Raw genomic sequence first — 16,257 nt, forward strand, 5'->3', positions numbered from 1 at the left:
TGTTTATTTTAAAGTATCAATTTTAATGAGGGAGAAACTTGACTCAAAGGCAATCAAGGTGTCTATGCAATATAACTTTTTGGTTTACAATAAAAGAGTATTCAAGTAAGAAATATACAAAGTAAATTTTTAGAGATTTCCTTGGCAGTCCAGTGGTTAAACTCTATGCTTACAAAGTAATTAGAAAGGAGTATGGGCTTGATATCTGGTGGGGAACTAAGATTCCACATAGCATGTGGCATGGCCAAAATTTTTTTTTAACTTCTTCTCCAATCTGAACCTATAAGAAACATCAAAATTGGTTGAAAATATGTATTTATTATATGGTAGAAAAAGATGCTGATTCCTTATCAGTTTTTTTTCTTTCAAAATTTTTTTTGATTTTTTAAAAATTTTCTTTGGATTGTAATCTAATTAGAAAAATTTTATATAAAAATTAGAATGTGACTTTCTGAATTTTCAAAGAAAGTGCCAAGGGCTTACTTATAAACATCTGTCACTTTTATTGATTTTACATAATCAGTATTTATTTCCCTAAATATTGAATATGTATTAAAATATATAATAATAGCATTACATTTGTAAATCTTATTAACAATATTATTTATGCATGTCACTGAAATTTATCTTATAAAAGCATATTCATCAATGAAAATAAGTTATTGGTAAATCCTATATTTTCTTTTAGCTGGCATAGATGATTTAAATGAAAGTATTATTTATCAGATAAAGACGATGCTACTGGCCCCAGAAATACGACAAAAGCAAGCACAAGCATGTTCTCCTAGGAGGAAACAAAACTGTTAAATTTGCTTAGCAATGTCAGTGTGATGCAAACTTTGTGCCTTGGCCATATGATGTAACATAATAAACATTTTACAAAGATGTATGGTTTATATATATTTTGTTTGACCATGCATAGCATGAAAACATAACTATATTTAATTACAAATTTAAAAATCACACATACATAAGAACTTTTGTTTTACAGTATTTTCTCATATTATTATAAACTATAATATAATTTTGAACATATTTATTATTAATTTTGTGATATTCATAAAGTTTACACAAGCTACCAATTTCTTACTGATCCCACTATTCTTAATATTTAACCAACTACTACAAAATGTGCTTTAAAACATTACCACCTATATAACATTATCATTTAAAGAAGATATATGCTTATCAATATCTGTATATGTCCCTTTGTGTATGATTGGTATAAATGTATATTTGTTTGTTTATTTTGTTTAAATGTATGTTAGTTAGTTTATTTTTTGTTATAACTTTCTTGTGTGCGGGCTAAGTCACTTCAGTTGTGTCTGACTCTTTTCAACCCTATAGTCTGTATCCTACCAGGCTCCTCCGGTCATGGGATTCTTCAGGCAAGAACACTGGAGTGAGTTGCCATTTCCTCCTCCAAGGATAACTTTCTTAATACTCAGCTATGCTTTTCTTTCAGACTTTTAGAGAAATATTTCTGGTATGACAGTAAAATAATATGAATTTCTTTTTAAATTAGAAATTTACTTTTAAATAAGAATAACTAAATTTTAGAGAAGTTTTAAGTTTGGAGAAATTTGAGCAAATAGTACAGAGTACCCACCTACCTATTTTTCTCCACTCAATTACCCCATTAGTAATGTCTTGAATTAGAGTGATTTATTTGTTACCATAATGATGAAACAATATCAGTAAATAATTACTAACTAAAGCCCATAGTTTACATGAAGGTTCTGTTTTAATGTTACACAATTCTATAGGTTTTAACAAATATTTAACAACATGTATTCACCATAGCAGTATTATATAGAGTAGTCTTACTGCCCTAAAATTCCTCTGTGGTCTAATTTATCCACCCTCTACCTATTTATTGTTTCTCCTTCCAACCCCTAACAACCACTATCTTTGTACTATCTATAGTTTTCCCTTTCCAGAATGTTGTGTAATAGTAATCAAACAATATGTAGTCTTTTCAGAGTGGCTCCTTTCACTTAGAAAGATCCATTTAAAGTTCTCTCATGTGTTTCATGGCTTGATAGTTCATTTATTTATTTTTAATCTCCAGTGGTCTATTGTGTGGATGCACAATAGTGTGTTTAAACATTCATCAACTGAAAAAAGTCTTGGTTTCTTCTAATTTTGAGAAATTATGTTTCTACAAACATTTGTGTGTGAGTTTATGTGTAAATATAAGCTTTTAGTTCATTTGGTTAAATAATTAGGGGTCTGATCTGACTGTAGGAATGTATGGAAAGGCTATGTTAAGATCTGTCATATATTTTGTAACGAACAAATTCCTTCAAAGTGCCTGTACCATTTTGCAGTCTCACAAACAATGAATGCAGAGTTCTTATTGCTCTGTACCCTGATCAACATTGGGTGTTTTTGATGTTTTGAATTTTAATGATTCTGATAGATATGTAGTCATAGCATGTTGTCTAAATTTCCAAGTCCATAATGATGTTGAACCTCTTTTCTTTTAATATTTCAGTATTTTTTCCAGTTAGGTGGGTTTTTTGAAAAAATAATTAATTTATTTAAATTGGAAGCTAATTACTTTACAATACTGTGGTGAATTTTGCCATATTGACATGAATCAGCCACGGGTGTACATGTATCTACATATCCTAAAACCCCATCCCACATCCCTCCCCACCCTATCCCTCTGGGTTGTTCCAGAGCACCAGCTTTGAGTGCCTTGCTTCATGCATCGAACTTGCACTGCTCATATAGTTTACGTAGGGTAATACACATGTTTCAATACTATTCTCTCAAATCATCCCACCCTCGCCTTCTCCCAGAGTCCAAAAGTGTGATCTTTATATTTGTGTCTCTTTTTCTGCCTTGCATGACAGGATAGTTGTTACAGTCTTTCTCAATTCTATATATATGCATTAATATACTGTATTGATGTTTCTCTTTGTGGTTTACTTCACTCTGTATAATAGGCTCCAGGTTCATTCACCTCATTAGAACTGATTCAAATGCATTCCTTTATATAGCTGAGTATTATTCCATCGTATATATGCACCACAACTTCCTTATCCATTCATCTGCCGATGGACATCTAGGTTGCTTCCATGTCATAGCTATTGTAAACAGTGCTGCAGTGAACATTGGGGAACATGTATCTCTTTCAATTCTGGTTTCCTCTATGTGTATGCCCAGCAGTGGGATTGCTGGGTCATATGGCGGTTCTATTTCAAGTATTTTAAGGAACCTCCACACTGTTCTCCATAGTGGCTGTACTAGTTTGCATTCCCACCAACAATGTTAGAGGTTTCCTTTTTCTCCACACTCTCTCCAGCATTTATTGTTTATAGACTTTTTGATGGGAGCCATTCTGACTCACGTGAGATCATACCTCATTGTGGATTTTATTTGCATTTCTCTGACAATGAGTGATATTGAGCATCTTTTCATGTGTTTGTTAGCCATCTGTATGTCTTCCTTGGATAAATGTCTGTTTAACTCTTTGGCTCAATTTTTGATTGGGTCATTTATTTTTCTGGTATTGAGCTGCATGAGCTGCTTGTATATTTTAGAGATTAATTTTTTGTCAGTTGTTTCATTTGCTATGCTTTTCTTCCCATTATAAATTCTGCTTTTTCACCTTGCGTATAGTTTCCTTCATTTTGCAAAAGCTTTTAAGTTTAATTAGGTTCCATTTGTTTTTATTTCTATTACTCTGGGAGGTGGATCATAGAGGATCTTGCTGTGATTTATGTCAGAATGTGTTCTGTCTATGTTTTCCTCTAAGAGTTTTATAGTTTCTGGTCTTACATTTAGATCTTTAATCCATTTTGAGTTAATTTTTGTATATGGTGTTAGAAAGTGTTCTAGTTTCATTCTTTTACAGGTGGTTGACCAATTTTCCAAGCACAACCTGCTAAAGAGACTGTCTATTCTCCAGGGTATATTTTTGCTTCCTTTGTCAAAGATAAGGTGTCCATAGATGCATAACTTTACCTCTGGGCTTTCCATTTTGTTCCATTGATCTATATTTCTGTCTTTGTGCCACTACCATACTGTCTTGATGACTATAGCTTTGTTGCATAGTCGGACATCAGACAGATTGATTCCTCCAGTTCCATTCTTCTTTCTCAAGACTGCTTTGATTCTTAGAGATTTTCTGTGTTTCCATGCAAACTGTGAAATTATTTTTCTAGTTCTATGCAAAATACTATTGGTAGGCTTGATAGGGATTGCACTGAATCTATAGAATGCTTTGGTTAGTTTACTCATTTTCACTATATTGATTCTTCCAATGCATGAACATGGTATATTTTGCCATTCATTTGTGTCATTTTTTAAAATTTCTTTCATCAGTGTTTTATAGTTTTCTATATATAGATTTTCTGTTTCTTTAGGTAAATTTATTCCTATGTATTTTGTTCTTTTTGTTGCAATGGTGAATGCGATTGTTTCATTAATTTCTCTTTCTGTTTTTTCATTGTTAGTGTGTAGGTATGCAAGGGATTTCTGTGTATTAATTTTATATCTTGAAACTTTACTATATTCATTGATTAGCTCTAGAAAAGACAAGACAAAACAGAAATAGACCAGCACCTCTGCTGGGGAGCTGAGGGTGAGGAGAGGTTCACACACTCAAAGAAACTCACCATGGTGAGAAAATCACCTGGGACAGAGAAGGAGCTTCAGGGGATCAGATATGAAGGGGAATGCAGCAGCTGGTCTGTGGAAAGCAGGACAGAGTAAGATCTGTGCACAGTCCTGCACACACCAGGCTGCATCATGTGTCTCTTGTTTTAGACGGGGACTGGGTGCTGGGTTTTGGAGAGTGACCCCAGGAGGATATAACTGTTGGCTGTGAGGAGACAGCCTGAAGGGACGGGAGTAAGGAACTCCACAACTGGAAAAGTGTGGAAAAAGCCCAGGCCACCATAGAAGCAAAATGACATTGGTAAGTGTTGTGCAATGGGTGTGGCTGTCATTGTAATCCCCTCCCCCACCCCAACTGTCTGCCCTTGAGGGGAACCCATCTTAGCAGGCTTGCCCATACCTCAAGCCACGACCTTTTCCAGTTGTGCAGGGTCCAGGATCCTGAACACTACCCTTGTCCAAAACTTCTCTGTCCCCCAGCCTGAGATAAGAATCTGCCTATGCAGGAAGGAAATAATTGCTAAAGCATAGGTTTAGGTGAGAGGGCTTTGGGAGAGGACCACTGTTGGGTCCATAGTGACAACGTGAAGGGACGGAAGGGGGATCTCAGCTGCATAGACACAATGTGAAGGAGTGAGAGTAAGGGGATCCATGGCCAAGATTGCTCCTGGAGTTTAGTGGGGTCTGTCTTGGAAACTGTCACCATTGTTGAGTGGCAAACAAGGAATGGTGCTGCCATCATGGACACTCTCTTCACACAACAGACCTTGTCTCCATGGGCACTGGGAGGAACTCCCACCAAGCAAGCTTGCTTCAGTCTGTTGCAACTTCCTGCTGATATCTGTCACCATAGACACCAGAATGGAATCCCATCAGAGCAAGTATACTTGCCCCAGTAGTAGCCACTTATCCCTCCGCAGAACAAGTGAACAATTGTACCTTGATCAGCTGCTGCTTTTGTCTCCTCTCACCTAGGCAGAGAACAGATGCCTGGTGGTGGCCCACACATAGAATTGGGGCCAAAACTAAAGCTGGATCCCAAGGACTGTGTGACTAAGGAAGAGAAATGGAAATCTCTCCGTACAAGAGAAAAAACCTCAGATTAAATCCCTGTGATCAGCTTGGTAAACCCTGCATCTGTGAGAATATCTGAATGGATAATGAGCACTTCCATAACTGAGACTGTCTAGCTTCAGTAACTGTGGACTTTGGAGGTAAGTACACATGGGAGTTGGGCCAGGTAAGAGTCTGAGTCACGGTGCCCACAGCAGGTCCAGAAGCCAAACTAGAGGCATTGGAGGGTCAGAGCTTTGCTGTGGATAATTGTGAAAGCAAGGACACTGAGAGTGGATGCCATGGGGCAGCGGGAATATATATACATACATACATACATACATACATACATACATATACATATATATATATATATATACACACACACACACTATGTTTTGTTTCCTGCTTTTTATTACTTTATTTTTATTTATCTTCTTTTCTCTTAATTTTAACGTATATCTTATTTTTCTATTTTTAACTTTTTATTTTTCTGTGTTTTTTTGTTTCTTTTTGTTTTGTTTTCTTTATATTTTTTGATGTGTGTTTTTGTTGATTTTGTTTTGTTTTTCATCTTGGATTTTGTTTGTTTCCTTTTTCCTTCTCTTTTTGATGTTGTTATTACTACTATTTGTTTGTTTTTTATTTATCTAAGATTTTGTCTGCTTTTTTTCTTTTCATTTTTTCTTTTTTGTACATGCTATGCTGCTTGTGGGGACTTGGTTGATGCTTTTGAACTGTGGTGTTGGAGAAGACTCTTGAAAGTCCCTTGGACTACAAGGAGATCAAATCAGTGAATCCTAAAGGAAATCAATCTTGAATATTCATTGGAAAGACTGATGCTGAGGCTGAAGCTCCAGTACACTGGCCACCTGATGCAAAGAGCTGACTGATAAGAAGAGACCCTGATTATGGGAAAGATTGAAGGTAGGAGGAGAAGAGGATGACAGACAGTGAGATGATTTGATGGCATCACAGAACAATGGACACAAGTTTTAGCAAATTCCAGGAGATGGTAAAGGACAGGGAAGCCTAGCATGCTGCAGTCCACGAGGTTGCAAAGAGGCAGACAAGACTCAGCAACTGAATAACAACAGGACTTGGGCCTGTGACACTGGGGTGGGAAAACTGAACCCAGGATGCTGGAACACCAAAAATTCCCACCTACAGGCAATTTTATTAATCTGCATGAGCTCACCTGGAGTTCTCTGTCTCTACACCAAGACCTGGCTAAACCAAACTGCCTGCAGGCTCCAGTGCTGGATGTCTTAGGCCAAACAACTAGCAAGACAGGAACACAGCTCCAAACATCAGTAGACAAGCTGCCTAAAGTTATAATTAGCTAACAAACATATCATAACATACCCCATGACACAGTCCTGCCCATCAGAGAGATAAGATTCAGCTTTACCCACCAGAGCACAGGCACTGGTCCCTCCCACCAGGAAGCCTACGCAAGCCCTAGGACCAACCTCACCCACCAGGTGGCAGACACAAAAGCAAGAGAAACTATGACCCTGCATTCTGTGGAAAGGAGATCACAATATAATAAGACAAAAATGACATGACAGAGAATTACATTACAGAAAAAGAAGCAAGGTAAAAAAAACACAAGAACAAATAAATGAAGATGAAATAGGCAATCTACCTGAAAAAGAATTCAGTAATGACAGTAAAAATGATCCAAGGGGCTTCCCTGGTGGCTCACTGGACACCTGCCAATGCAGGAGACACAGGCTTGTTCCCTGGTTCAGGAAGATCCTACATGCCATGAGGCAACTAAGACCTTGTGCCACAACTATGAAGCCCATGCTCTAGAGCCCAGAATCTGAAACTACTGAGCCAACATTCTATAAGTACTGAATCTGAACACTCTAGAACTTGTGCTCCACAACAGGAGAAGCTGCTGCAATGCAAAGCCTGTGCATTGCAACTACAGTAGCCCCTGGCTGCCACTACTAGAAAAAAGCCTGTGTAGCAACTAGTGCTCAGCACAGCCAATTAAATAAATAAAATTATTTTTTAAAAAGATGATACAAGATCTTGAAAACAGAATGCAGGCGTGGATTGAGAAGATATAAGAAATTTTTAACAAGGACAAAGAAGAAAGAACAAATAAACAGTTGTTGCAAGCGAAATGACACAAAGACAAAACACATGAGACACACAAGAGACAGACAGTACACCACTCCGGCCGGAGGAAAAAACTGCACAAAACTAATTGGAGTTTATTTTTATAAAGCCCCCTAGGCAGAATTCCAGACTGCATGAATAAGCCTTTTCAGTACAGCACAGGTGCATACATGTTATTGTACAGCAAGGGGAGTGAAATCCCTGTCTACTGCAGAGTCTGTCCAGAGCCCTTTCTTTCTCCTTATCACAAGAAGGGAATGTTCCCTCGTTTGCAAGGGACCATTAAATTCAAGGCTGTGTCCAGACTCCTTGGCAGAATGCCTCATTTGCAAGCACGTTCAGCCCGAGCAGAGAGTCCCGTTTGCAGGCACATCTCCGCTACCCTATTGTGGCTGCATTAACCCTTCAACAGTGATGAACCAAACAATAACTAAAATGAAAAATATACTAGAAGGAATCAATAGCAGAATAACTGAGGCAGAAGAATGGATAAATGAGCTGGAAGATAGAATGGTAGAAATAACTGCTGAAGAGCAGAATAAAGGAAAAAGAAAGGAGGTGAGGATTTTCAAGATGGCAAAGGAATAATGTGGGAAGATCACCTTCCTCCCCAAAAATACATCAAAAATTCATCTGCATGTGGAACAACCCCTCCAGAGCACATTCTGAATGCTGGCAGAGGGTCTCAGACTTCCAAACAGGCAAGCCAATCTTCTCAGAATAAGGTAGGGCAAAAGATAAAGATTAAAAAAGAGACAAAATATTTTGGGATTGGAATCTGTGCCCCAGGAAGGGAGTTGTGAAGGAGGAAAGGTTTCCATAACTTGGCAACCTTCTCATGGTTGGGGACAGAGGTAAGTTTCAGAACCTCAGAAGGGAACACAGCAATGCTTGGAAGGCAAACGGAGAGAGTTTACCACAGAGATCATTGCTTAATAGCACTTTCCAGCCTAGAATTGGCTTGCATGTCCACCATAGTGAGTGGGTGCTGGGTGCTGAGGCTCAGGCTTAGGGAGTTGAACCCCAGGGTAAGGCCCATGGTTGACTGCCATGAAGATATTCTGAGGGGGCTAGTACAACACAGCTAAAGGAGTTCAGAGAAAAGCCTGAGCTTCCCTTCCCATAGAGGCAAGAGATCATTGCCACCAGGACCCTCTAACTCTGCACACTCAAATACTGTAACTGTGGTCTGGTCCCTTCCAACGCCAGCAGGAACACCAGAGGCAGATCTAGACAAGACTGCAGTATACAACCCCAGAGGGGGAAACACAGGCTGACTAGCCACTGACAAAGACAGGGAAGGTGCCTGAGGTAGTGGATGAAGCACTGCCATTGCAGTCTCACACAGTGGTGGCAGCTGCCATCAAGCTATGTGCAGGCACAGGTTACTGCCCACATCTCCGTGGTAGACTAAGCAGCTTGGCTCTTCCTAGAGACCCATGACCTAAAGCCAGTTCCTCTAGGAGAGCACACGACCTGTCTCAGACTGTAGCAACATCCAGGTGGTCTCTACCACAACAGGCATTCCCTGATACACCCCAATTGTGGCTGCCATACCATGCCCTCTTCCCAGCACAACTAAGCAAATGAGCTCTAGTATGCCTTGGCCTTTGCTTCCTAATGTCTTGGCAGGGAACAGATACTGGAGGCTAGCCTATCATCAGAAAGTGTGTGAAAATGTTAGTCAATCAGTCATGTCTGACTCTTTGTGACCACATGGACTGTAGCCTGCCAGGCTCCTCTCTGTCCATGGGATTCTCCAGGCAAGAATACTGGAGTGGGTAGCCATTCCATTCTCCAGGGGATCTTCCTGACCCAGGGATCAAATGTGGGTCTCCTGTACTGCAGACATTTTCTTTACCAGCTGAGTCACCAGGGAAGACCCTAGCCTACAAGCAGAGGCAGGACCAAAATCACAGTAGGACACCAGGAGTTATGTGACTGAAGAAGAGGAAGGAAATTAGTTCCTGAAGCCACAGATGCAGTGGACTAAATCTCTGTCATTAGTTTGAGACTGCAGACATTGAGGGCAATTATGGATTCTGGGAGGAAGTACAAGCTGTAATAAGGCCAGATTTGAGTCTTAGCTGATCCTGTAGCACCAACAATAGATCCAGAACTCTTCCTAGACATATTGGGGGACTTTCTGAGTAGGCAGATTGGCTGGTGTTCATTGTATGGAGAGGTTAATGGAAGAGTAAGGACATTCTTCTTACTACCACTCTTTATCTGTAATTGTTTTTCTTTTTCTTACTATTCTAAAGTTGTTTTTTATTCCTTTAAGTTTTTACCTTGATTTTGCCCTTTTAAAATTTAATTTTTAATAAACATTTTAAGTTTTTCTTATTTTTACAGTTCTGCTTAGTTATATTGCATTTTACCCATGTTTTTGATTTTCTACTTTTGCTAATCAAGTTTTTAGTATTTATTTTCACTTATGGGTTTTTTTTATTGACTTGGTTGCTCTCTCCTTTTTTGATTCCTGTTTTACTTTCCTTCTTATTTTTCTTTCTCCTTCTCCCTCTTCTTTTGTGTTTGTAAGTATATGAATTTCTTTGGTTGTTCTTGGATGTTAAATATTGCTTTCACCATTTTTCTTGGGGTTTTGTCTTATGTGCTGAGTGGCCTGGGAAGTCTTGATGCTACAGTAAGGGTTCAGGCCTGAAACTCCAAGAAGGGAGATCTGAGTAAATTATTTTGAAGTCTAAGAATGTAAACCCCATGAAACATTAATTGGTGAGATCTCTCCAAAAGTCCTCTATCTCAACACTAAGACCAGGACTCACTCAAAGGTCAGCAAGCTCCAGTGCTGGACACCTCATGCCAAACCTTCAGCAAAACAGAAACACAACACAACACTGCTTTCTAGTAAACAGACTGCTCATAGCCATACCATGCCCATAGAAACCATAATATACACTACTGCACACAGCACTGCCCTTAAGAGAGACAAGATCTAGCTCCATCTACCAGAACACAGTCACAAGAAACTCCAACAAGGAAACTTTCACAAGGCACTGTTCCAAATCCACCCATAGGGGGAAGACCTCAAAAATAAGAGGAACTGCAATCTTTCTAGCCTGTAGAGTGGAGACCCTAAACAAAGTAAATTAAACAAAATGCAAAGACAGAGAAACATGTAGCAGGTGAATGAATGTGGTAAAAACCCACAAGACCAAGCAAATAGGCAAACTATCTGAAAAATAATGCAGAGAGATGATATTATAGATGATCTAAAATATTGGAAATAAAAAAGGGCACAGGAAAATAGAATGGAGGGACAGATTGGGAAGATACAAGAGATATTAAAGAAGGACCTAGAAGAAACAAAGAATGGACAATTTCCAATGAACAATGCAATAACTGAGAATAAAATGCACTAGAGGTAATCAATAGCAGAATGGCTGAGACAGAAGAATAGATAAGTGCTCTGGGAGACAGAATGAAGCAAAACAGAATAAATAAAAAAAATAGAAAGAAATGAGAACAGTCTCAGAGATCCCTGAGACAACATTAAGTGCACCAACAATCAGATTATATGGGTTCCAGAAGAATAAGAAAAAGAAAGGATGCAATAACATATTTGAGGAGACTTTAGGTGATTGCAGCTATGAAATTAAAAGATGCTTACTCCTTAGAAGGAAAGTTATGACCAACCTAGGTAGCATATTCAAAAGCAGAGACATTACTTTGCCAATAAAGGTCCATCTAGTCAAGGCTATGGTTTTTCCAGTGGTCATGTATGCATGTGAGAGTTGGACTGTGAAGAAAGCTGAGCACTGAAGAATTGATGCTTTTGAACTGTGGTGTTGGAGAAGACTTTTGAGAGTCCCTTGGACAGCGAAAAGATCCAACTGGTCCATCCTAAAGGAAATCAGTCCTGAATATTCACTGGAAGTATTGATGCTGAAGCTGAAACTACAATACTTTGGCCACCTGATGCAAAGTACTGACTCATTGGAAAAGACCCTGATCCTGGGAAAGATTGAAAGCAGGAGGAGAAGGGGACGACAGAGGAAGAGATTGCTGGATGGCATTACCGACTCGATGGACAGGAGTTTGAGTGAACTCCAGGAGTTGGTGATGGACAGGGAGGCCTGGCATGCTGCAATTCACAGGGTTGCAAAGAGTCAGACATGACTGAGCGACTGAATTGAACTTAACTGATAGTTGAAACTTCCCTAACATGGGAAAGGAAATAGCAATCAAAGTCCAAGAAGCCCAGAGAGTCTCATACAGGTTAAACCCAAAGAGAACCATGCCAAGAAATAAATTAATCAAACTAATGAAAATTAAACACAAAAAACCATATTAAAAGCAGCAAGGGAAAAGCAACAAATAATATACAAGGGGATCCCCATAAGGCTAACAGCTGATGCTTCAATAGAAACTCTGCAGGCCAGGAGGGAGTGGCAAGATATACTTAAAATAATGAGAGAAAAAAATCTATAACCAAGATTACTGCATCCAGCAAGGATCTCATTCGGATTCAAAGGAAAAATAATAAGCTTTACAGATAAGAAAAAGGTAAAAGAATTCAGCCTTGCAACAAATTCTATAGGAACTTTTCTAGATAGGAAGCACAAAAGAAAGAAAAGGCCCACAAAACAAACATCAAAAGAATAAAATTAATGGTAATAGGATCATATACATTGATAATTACCTTAAAAAATGATTCAATGCTTCATCCAAAAGACACAGATTGGCTGAATGGATAAAAAACAAGACCATTATGCATACTGTCTAAAACACACCCACTTCAGACCTAGGGACATATACAGAGTGAAAGTGAGGGGCTGGAAAAGTATTCCATGCAAATAGAAATCAAAAGAAAGCAGGAGTAGCAATACTCATATTCGGTAAAATAGACTTTAAAATAAAGAACATTACAAGAGACAAGGAAGGACATTACATAATAATCCAGGTATCAATCCAAGAAGAATCTGTAAGAATATATATATATATATATATATATATATATATATATATATATATATATATTGATATGCACCTATGTTGGGTGCCCATGGGCACCCAACATAGGTGCATATCAATACCTAAGGCAAATGCTAACAACAATTTAAGGGGAAACCATCAGTAACTCATTTCAAGCATTTCTTCTGACCATAACACCATTAAGATTAGATATCAACTACAGGGAAAGGGGGCTCCCAAGGAGGGTCAGTGGTAAATAATCTGCTTGCCAATTTGGAGACACAGGCATTTGATCCGTGGGTCTAGAAGATCCCCTGGGGTAGTAAATGGTATCCTGCTCCTGTATTCTTGCCTGGGAAATCCCATGGACAGGGAAGCCTGAGCCTGATGGGCTACAGTCCATGGGCTCACAAGGAGTTGGACTTGACTGAGTTTCTGAGTCTGCACACAAAACAAGAAAGAAACTTAAAGAAGCAGAAACAACATGGAGGCTAAACAATACACTTCTGAATAACAAACAGGTCACTGAAGAAATAAAAATAAAATAAAAATATACCTAGAAACAAATGACAATGTAAACATAACTCAAAACATATAGGATGGAGGAAAAGCAGTTCTAAGAGGGAAGTTTATAGAAATACAAGCCTACCTAAAAAAAAAAAAAAAACAAGAGAAGCAAAAATTAAACAAACTAACCCTACACCTAAACCCACTAGAAAAAGAATAAAAACCCCAAAGTTAGTAGAAGGACAGATGGACAGATCATCCAGACAGAAAATTAATAAGGTAACACAAGCCTAATGACACATTAGATGAGATACGTTTAACTGATAGGATACTCCATCTCAAAGCAACAGAATACACTTTCTTCTCAAGTGTCAGAGAACATAAGATATTCTCCAGTATAGATCAAATCTTGGGTAACAAATCAAGCTTCAGTAAATTTAAGTAAACTGAAATCATTTCAAGCATCTTTTCCAAACAAAATGATATGAGATTAGAAATCAATAACAGGAATAAACTGTAAAAATATACAAAGAAGCTAAACAATATGCTTATAAATAACCAAGTGAAACTGAAGAAATCAAAGAGAAAATAAAAAACACCTAGAAACAGATGACAACGTAAACATGATGACCCAAAACCTATGGGATGCAGCAAAAGCAGTTCTACAATCCTACCTCAAGAAAAAGAAAAAAAATCTCAGTTAGGCATGCTGTCTAACAACTAAAGCCACCAGAGAAAGAAGAACAAAGACAACCCAAAGTTAGTATAAGGAAAGATATCATGAAGATCAAAACAGTATAGTATGGGCACAAAAACAGAATTATAGATCAATGGAACCAGATAGAAAACTCAGAAATAAACTCACACATCTATGGTCATCAAATAGATGATGAAGGGGGTAAGAGTATATAATGGAATAAAGAAAGTCTTTTCAATAAGCATTGCTAGGAAAATTGGGCAGCTATATGTAAAAGAATGAAACTACACTTCCTAACAGCATATGCAAAAGTAAACTCAAACTGGATTAAAGACCTAAATATAAGGCCAAACTCTATAAAAATCTTATAGGAAAAGATAAACAGAACACTCTCTGACATAAATCAGTAAGATCTTTTTTGACCCACCTCCAAGGATAATGAAAATAGAAACAAATATAAACAAGTGGGGCCTAATTATACTTAAATCTTTTGTACAGAAAAGGAAATCATAAATAAGACGAAAAGACAACTCTCAGAATGGGAGAAAATATTTGCAAATGAAGCAACTGAAAAGGGATTAATCTCCAAAATATACAGGTTATGCAACTCAATATTTTTTAAAAAGCCAATCAAAAAATGGGTAGAAGACCTAAATACATATGTGTCCAAAATAGACATAGGAATGGCCATGAAAAATACTCATGAAACACATGAAAAATACTCAACATCACTAATTATTAGAGAAAAACAAATCAAAATTACAATGAGGTGTCACTTCCCACCAGTGAGAATGGCCATCATCAAAAATTTTACAAACAATAAATGCTAGAGAGGGTATGGAGAAAAGGGAAGCTTCCTACCTCGTTGAAAGGACTATAAATTGGTAAAGCCACTATGAAGGACAGTATAGAAATTCTTTAAAACTAAAAATAGAACTACCATATAACCCAGGAATCCCAGTACTGGTCATATACCATGAGAAAACCATTACAGAAGAAACATGAACCACATAGTGTTCATTACAACACTATTAACAATAGCCAGGAAATGGAAGAAACCTAAATGTTCATCAACAGAAGATTATATAAAGAAGAGGTGGCACATATATACAAAGGAATATTCAGTTCAGTTCAGTTGTTCAGTCATGTCTGATTCTTTGTGACCCCATGGACTGTAGCATGCCAGGCTTCCGTATCCATCACCAGCTCCTAGAACTTGCTCAAATTCATGTCCATAGAGTCGGTGATGGCCTCCAACCATCTCATCCTCTGTTGTCGCCTTCTCCTCCTGCCTTCAATCTTTCCCAGCATCAGGGTTTTTACTAATGAGTCAGTTCTTTGTATCAGGTGGCCAAAGTATTGGAGCTTCAGCTTCACCATCAGTCCTTCCAGTGAATATTCAGGACTGATTTCCTTTAGGATTGACTGGTCCAAGGGACTCTCAAGAGTCTTCTCCAACACCACAGTCCAAAAGCATCAATTCTTTGGTGCTCAGATTTCTTTATGGTCCAACTCTCACATCCATACATGACTACCGGAAAAACCACAGCTTTGACTAGACAGACCTTTGTTGGCAAAGTAATATCTCTGCTTTTTAATATGCTGTCTAAGTTTGTCAAAACTTTTGAAATTTAAAGATGTTTTCTCCTTGGAAGAAAAACTATGAATGGAGCATTACTATTAAAAAGAATAAAGTAATGCCTTTTGCAGCAACATGAAGGGACCTGGAAATTATACTAAGGGAAGGAAGTTAGCCAGAGAAAGACAAACATCATATGATACCACTTATCTGTGGAATCTTTAAAAATGATACAAATGAACTTATCTACAAAATAGAAACAGACTCACAGTCTTAGAGAAAGAACTTATGGTTACCCAGAAGAAGGGTAGTGTGGGGGAGGGATAGGTTGTGAGCTTGGGACTGACACAAGTCTATGTTAAAAATAGATAACCAACAAGGAGCTGTGTATAACACAGCTCAATTTTTTGTGATAACTTAAATGGGAAAGTAATTTGAAAATGAATAAACACATAAAATAACATAAAACCTTTAAAAATAAGAATGTCAGGCGCTGCCCTGGTGGCTCAGCTGTAAAGAGTCTACCTCCCAATGAAGGAGAAATGGTTTTTATCCCTGGTCTGGGAAGATCCCACTTGCCACAGAGCAACTTGAAAGCTTACAGTCGTGAGTCATGAACGGTACCAAATTCTTGGTCTCTGAAGGATAAAATTTCACTCCAGGACCAAAGCAAAGTGCCAATCACTCAGAGCTTTTGTGTAGCAAAGTTTTATTAAAGGAACAG

Source organism: Budorcas taxicolor, chromosome X, assembly GCF_023091745.1.
Source record: "Budorcas taxicolor isolate Tak-1 chromosome X, Takin1.1, whole genome shotgun sequence".
In the NCBI taxonomy this organism is placed as follows: domain Eukaryota; kingdom Metazoa; phylum Chordata; class Mammalia; order Artiodactyla; family Bovidae; genus Budorcas; species Budorcas taxicolor.